Source organism: Dreissena polymorpha, chromosome 15 (genome assembly GCF_020536995.1).
Source record: "Dreissena polymorpha isolate Duluth1 chromosome 15, UMN_Dpol_1.0, whole genome shotgun sequence".
Taxonomy (NCBI): Eukaryota; Metazoa; Mollusca; class Bivalvia; order Myida; family Dreissenidae; genus Dreissena; species Dreissena polymorpha.
The window spans coordinates 66,972,311-66,979,480 of NC_068369.1; the positions used below are offsets into that span (position 1 = coordinate 66,972,311).

Below are 7,170 nucleotides of genomic sequence, written 5' to 3' on the forward strand. Positions count from 1 at the left end.
GTTGACCAATTCACAATGAATAAACTAATAAGGATCTTGTGTATTCATTTTTGATACAGTGTATTCATGGTTCAAATCTCATTATTGCTGGTATGACACACCGTACTTTGTACGACTAAACAATGCAAATGAAAATAAATCCAGAAACAGAAACTTAAGTGAAATGGCGAGTTGATACGGATTAAACTGTATATAGTTCAATATAAGTATTTACAAATATACACAATCGATCTTTAAAAAAATAACATGTTTTTTAATTCCGTAGTATTGTTCTGATATTCTAGATGTGTTTAGAAGATCATCATATTTGCCAAACATTTACAGGGATATTTTTATGATATAATATAATAACATTATCACTTACAAGCGGGTTTTTAAATTGCCTCGATCAAAATTACATTCTCAACCTTATTCAACATATAAATTATTGTGTTCTTTATTAATTAGGAAACATACATGCATTCCTAAATGAAAACTTTATTTTTAATATACATTCTGTTTTTGACGGTGAATTGTTAGCATGAATTAGCTTTACACATAAGTATATAGTCTCTGTATGGGGGAATTAGGTAGAGTCCGACAGATTCCTGTACAATTGAGGTTAATAAAGGCAATATTTCAAGGGCCAGAACTTCCTAAATATATATAAGCAATATATAACTCCCGGCATTAAAGTACAACTGCATTTCGCCCTGAAGAATGTCCATGAGTATAAATGAAAATCCATTGAAATAATAAGAGGAGATGCGTTCACAAGAAATTATTCTGATACTAAGTATATTGAAAAAATAATCCAAGGGTCATTATTTCAGTTTAACGGTAAGCGATATTTAAATTTCCGAATAAAAGACGGGAGAGCTTATGTCCGCCCCTATGAAGTTGACGGGATGGTTTTTATCCGGATGCCTTATATCCCTATTATATGCATGTAAAGTGATAATGTCGAAAGAAAAGCGTGTGGCACGAAAATTGACTTTAAATACTCCAGACTAAATTTTAGGGTCGGCAAGAAAAAAAACGTTGGGTCGGGTTACCGGAAACAATTTTACGCTTTAAAACTGTACCTTTAAAACAGAAAATGTCATAATTTGGTAGGGAAATCAAACATTTTATACCAACCTACAGCGCACATCTGATATTGAAAAAATACTCTTGCATATTTTAGGAACGTCATAAATTTTCCTTCACAACGATATTATTTTAATTCAAGTCGGTAGAAAATATTGCTTTTATAATTACTTTTATCTTTTCCGAATTTTACGCAAAACATAATTAGGCATTAGAAATCATAAAACTTTACCAACTTTGGACACTAACAAGAGTGCTAATTTTATATTGTAAAACATTATTGTTGCATGTTTAACAAGAGTGCTAATTTTATATTGTAAAACATTATTGTTGCATGTTTTACAAACCTAAGAGGACCTCTCTACTAGGACACCATTATAATTTATATGAAAAAAAATATATAGCTTTAATAATCACTTAAACATAGGTTTTCCTTAAATGTCGGTATCTCTGTTTTTTGTATTACATGTATATATTGTGGAAATGCGCATTTTTCAGCTGATTCGTTTGATATAATTAAAATTGTATTAAGAAAACATGTACATCACATGCGCAATTTTCTGGATGGACGGACTTTTTGACGTTACGTCATAGCATATTTTGATAATAACATGAATATAATATTGACACATCATTTAAATGTTATTAACCTATACAATTACAACTATTAACGTAACACTTGATCAATATCAAATTTTGTATTTTGCAAGATTTGTTTTTGAATACACGTTTAAAAACAACAAATAAAATAAGTTGTAAATAAAATTAGTTTAACACAAGACAAACACATACCATATCTCCAGGTTAATTTCAAAACTGTGTTGACTGCCATTACTACGAAAGTACACGTTTTTAAATGAAATAACGAAAAAAATCCTGAACTTCTTCCATTTAGCTTTTGTTTTGACATTTTTATTATCTTATATTTATTCAAATCAAGTTATACATGAACAGCACATTCGTCTTTAAATACTACTTGTATGTATGCGCTGCCCTGTATCTTTTTGAGCAACAGTATTTAAAAGTATTTTATTAAAATAATAGACTTGCAAAACCAGCATAAATGTTGATAACATGTCATCAGGCTAACGGAGTTCACATTTTGCAAATGCATTTTGTGTTTTGACCTTTTTTGTCAGTCATCCCGGTTATTCACAACATCATGAGGCGTTTATGACACAAAGGTTGCATTATATCAAACCATTCAGAACAGTAGTATTATGTTATAACGTATTGGGTTGTTGGTTACATGGTTAACACGTACTACAGTATTTTTAAAATGGTATCAACGACATTGATAAGAAATGAAGCATTAGGAAGACTAGCAAGCACTGATTAACAAAATATAAAAATGAAGTGTCTTGAAACATTACACGTGTTTATATTTGCGTACACAACCGGATTTATAAGCGGGATATTGTGAGTAAAACGCCGAAATATATTGCTTACATCATTATTTTGTTTACCAAATATCTCCGCTCAATATTTACGCAATTGCTTTCGGATTGGCCAAACGCGTCCAATTATGTCGTATCATATGATCAAATGTTTAAGTTATCTTCTTTGTGAGGAAAATCTATTTTTTTCCTGTTTACGTATGGTGTTTTATCTCAACATAATCTTCCGGTCTTTACATCCATGTCAGTTGGATTTGAATGAATTTTCTTCCTGTCCAATTGTGTCGTATCATATGATCAATTGTTCAAGTGTTCTTCTTTGTCAGGGAAAACTATTTTGTCCTGTTTACGTGTTATTTGGTGTTTTATCTCAACATAATATTCCGGTCTTTACATCCATGTCAGTTGAATTTGAATGAATTTTCTTCCTGTCTTTTTAAGTTTCGGTTTTGAATTATAAAATTGGAAACCAATCAAGCACACGAGAGTAAGTTGTACTTCAGGAAGTAGTGTGATTTTGCTTTAAATGTATGATATTGCTTCATAAGCTCACCTGAAAATACGTCATGATGTTATAAGTCAGTCGTAATTGTATGTAGTGAGATCTACCATTCAACACGGTTAAAACCACAGCGGTGTTTTAAAACAGTATTTCAATATATAATTTTCATTTTTGCAGATGAAATAAGCCAGGAAATGTAATGTTCAAATTATACATTATATATATGTTTTTTATACATAATGACTATTTTACCGTCTTTGTTCAACTTTAATATAAATTGTAGTTGATTTAAACGGAACACTTCACCCAATCAACGGAACTGTACGTAATCCAACTCGGCTTTCGGCTTATCACGTCCCAACGTCTCGACGTTTGTAAGTCTAGAAATTTAGTTAGGTAGGAGTGATGTGACACACTCTGGGTTTTCCGGAAATTTTCGGGTTTTATACCTCCCTTTTGGTATTAATAATGCATTTTAAAATTTAAGACGAAAGTTCAACATTTACGGAATAAACGAGCAAACCAGTCTGTACACTGCCTATTAAACAGACGGGCCGAATGTTGAAAATGCGGCATGCTAGCCTCCTGGTCTCTTATCATGCTTGTAGAATAAGCGAGACCATTGTGCAGGAGAGTGCCCATATTTTAGCTTGATTGCTCCGCAAATAGCACTGACAATGTTATCGGGTGCCAACATCCGGTTTTGTAAATTTTAATAACGGCTTTAATACAATCTATTTTTTTTTGTATTTATCAACCCGACTGGTTGTCCACGGACAACTTAATGAAAAAAAAACAGTTGCCCGGACAAGCAAATGTACGACTCGGGCAACTCGGACATTTGATTTCGCCACCCATGGTAAAACAGCTCAGTTCCTCATGAATGCACATCGATAAACAGCTCAGTTCCTCATGAATGTACATCATAAAACAGCTCAGTTCATTATGGGTGCACATCGTAAAACAGCTCAGTTCCTCATAGATGCACATTGTAAAACAGCCAAGTTCCTCATGGATGCACATTGTAAAACAGCCCAGTTCCTCATGGATGCACACCGAAAGAAGTTTGTTGTTCTCGAGCACTAAAAGAAATCTTCCCGTGTTCAACGGACACATGTAGACCGTCAAACGCCGTATCGTCTGAAATCAACAGAAAATGACTGGATTTAGACGTGTAAAGAAAACGCCACGTGCGCAGAGTGGGCGGTATATTTGCGTTTATAAATTCCGGTCACTTTACTATAAAAACAACGTGAGAAGGGACTACCTACTGACCGTACTGCCGAGGTGATTTAAACATAAATGTCTTAAATTTTACGACCACGTGACTATTTTAACCGCGTGAGTGGGGACTACTTTCTCAGACCACTACCGAGGTGATAAGACTGTAACCGCTTTTCAAGACATAAATAATGCAGAAATGTATGGCTACTTTAAGCGTGTATGAGGCTGGAATACCAACAGACAAAAATCTTTAAAAAAAATCCGAGAAGATAACTGGTCTGAGGAGCTGCGCAAGTTTATGCTAACTGGGCTACAACTATGGCTTGTTAAGTATTCACAAACCTTTCCCTTTATTTGCTATGTTGATTTTTAAACCAGTTTCAAAATTCAAACGGTATATAAATAATTTTATGAGCAGACTCGAAGTTCCCTTGAAAAAAAAACATACTTCATGGCCCAACGGAATTTTCTTTGATTTGAGCGTATAACATAGTTTTTGCATGCCCCATTTTGAACTCGTCCGAGATATGATTGATAAAATAGGCATGGTCTTACAGACTTACCCCGGTTTGGATCCATGTCCCATAGGAATCGTTTGCACTGCCAGACGACAATCACGAGGGCGAAACCCGCGATGAGGACAATAAGAGCGCTAAGGATCCCGATCTTAACCAATTCCGGTTCCGGTGTGTTGGACTCATAATCACGAGTCGCTGTAATAGGAGTGATTACACCTTAGTAGTGATCATACATTATACACCGACACATCTACATATTAAACATACTCAAATTACAAAAAGCGTTTGCCAACATTTTCTAGGCAATCGAATGTCTCCATTTGCCTTTATTTAATCGATTAATTCATAAAAAACTTTCTTCAAATGAGCCTCGTTTAGGTAAAACTGGGCTAAAGGATATGCGTAAAGTACCTACCCAGATTAGCGTGTGCACTTAAAAGAACTATCTATTGACCTAAATAAATAGTCGCATTATTGCAATTTAAAAAAAAAACTATGTTCTTACTATGGTGCATTTAGAACTCTTTTTTTCATCTCTTGCTCAACTGATTGTGCACTGTTTATCAGTTTAAGAACAAGGTGTTTCATCTTTGTTCGTGTAAGAATTTTAACTAAACATATTTATGCCACTTTGCTGTTTAAAGCTATTCCCACCAAAACAACAAAAGATCGACATATTTACAGGGTTCCGTTGTATTCTCTGAAGACACTGAAATAACTTTCGTCCAGAGTGCTTTCGTAAAGTTATAAGCGGGAGAGATTATCACAGATAACATGAGATCAGCGCTGTCGCGAATGTTCCACGAGAAGTTTCGCAGGACACAACCCACGTGTCCCGTTCTGCGCATGAGCGCACCCATGCGCGAACGCTGGTATTGTCTCTTGACCAATCCAGAGCGATTTCGGAAGCATTCACTCCGGATACGGCTAGTCTTGCCGTCACGTTTGTAAAATGCGACTCCGTACTTAGCTGCACGTCTATACCTGGAAAAAGAGAATTATTTTATATAAACAACGATTTTGGGTAATATTTGTAATGTAAATATATGTTATGCATATAAATTAGTAGTTCCGTTTCACATGTTACAAAGTGCTTAATAAACCATATGCTTTATATAATTACATGTATACATGGTTCCTTTTTATTGGCCTTTATACTTTAGTATAAGTAAGTTAACACAACCTTTGAATCTAGCATAACATAACAAATAATGAAAGCTGTTTATGAAGCATAAAATGTGGAAACACTCTGATTTAACATACACAAAAACAACACTTTTGAACTAGCATTATATTAAGACAAGCTTGTATTACAAGGTAAAGTTGGAACAAGCTTTATAACTAATACTGAGGGGTCAATAGAGCTTTTAATCTAGTATGACAAAAACGGACCAGTTGTAAGTAAAGCATTTAATTGGGGATTACAAACTATTTATCTGCTCGCTAGATATATTTTTCTTACATTGAATATTCCAGTGTAGGGACAGAATACGTTTTTCTCAATAATTAAACGGAGACAAATTACAAATAAGCATTACATAGGTTCAAACTTTCAAATTAGCATATGCATTATGTCATAACCCGGCGTGTGGCCACAGCACTTCTACCTATTGAATTATTTAATTCATTAAATTTGGTAATAATTTTTAATTATAGCTTGAATTTCCAGCTACCTGTTTTAAGGAAGATATTTTTGATTTTAGTGTGATATTATGTTGTGAAGCGAAGTACCACAAACCAACTGACTTACTTCCGGGAACGGGCATTGAGCACGGTACCTAGGTGGGAAGCGTGTGTACCAACCACTGCGCTAACCGGGCTAGAATTCGGCTCAACTTCTTTACATTAACTATGACCGAGTTTTCGTACGCAATCAGGGGCACCATGTAGGTGTCGGCTCTCTCCCATAGCCCCGTGAGGTTGTGCCGGTGTTCCAACGCAGTTGCTATGGGAACGGATGCACATTGGACGTCGGTAGGCAATGCTTGTAAATCTGAAATCTGTATATCTTGCAATACTTGTGTTCGAAATATGTATAGCAACGATTTTATTCGAATGTCCGAATATTCGAATAATACAAATTAATCGAATTTGTCTGCGATTTGATTCGAATACCTGCTTGTCAACGTGTTTATATTAAGATATAAAGGATTTGTGTCAAAACGACCTTTCGTCTTACTGTTGTATTTACGTGTTGACCGTTTAAAATAACGGGTAATCCAATATATTAAATTATCAACCATGGCCTATTGTAAAGCGAATAATATTATTAGTTTAATTAAACATTTGTTTTCTGCGACTTGCATTTATTGATTTTGAAAAAAAACTACAAATAAACAATTGAGTCGAATTCTGAGAATACTGGGCATAATGCATGTGCGTAAAGTGTCGTCCCAGATTAGCCTGTGCAATTCACACAGGCTAATCAGGGACGACACTTTCCGCTTGTATGACAATTTTC

The 7,170-nt window shown here is 34.6% G+C and overlaps 1 long non-coding RNA gene across 1 annotated transcript; it reads right to left on the minus strand.

Annotated features, from left to right (window-relative positions):
• Positions 1-1,864: 1,864 nt before the first annotated feature.
• Positions 1,865-5,513, minus strand: LOC127860620 (uncharacterized). Its single transcript, XR_008039863.1, has 3 exons — positions 5,392-5,513; positions 4,755-4,904; positions 1,865-4,107 (listed from the first exon to the last, which is right to left on the minus strand). It is a non-coding gene; the product is annotated as an uncharacterized LOC127860620 (long non-coding RNA).
• Positions 5,514-7,170: the final 1,657 nt, after the last annotated feature.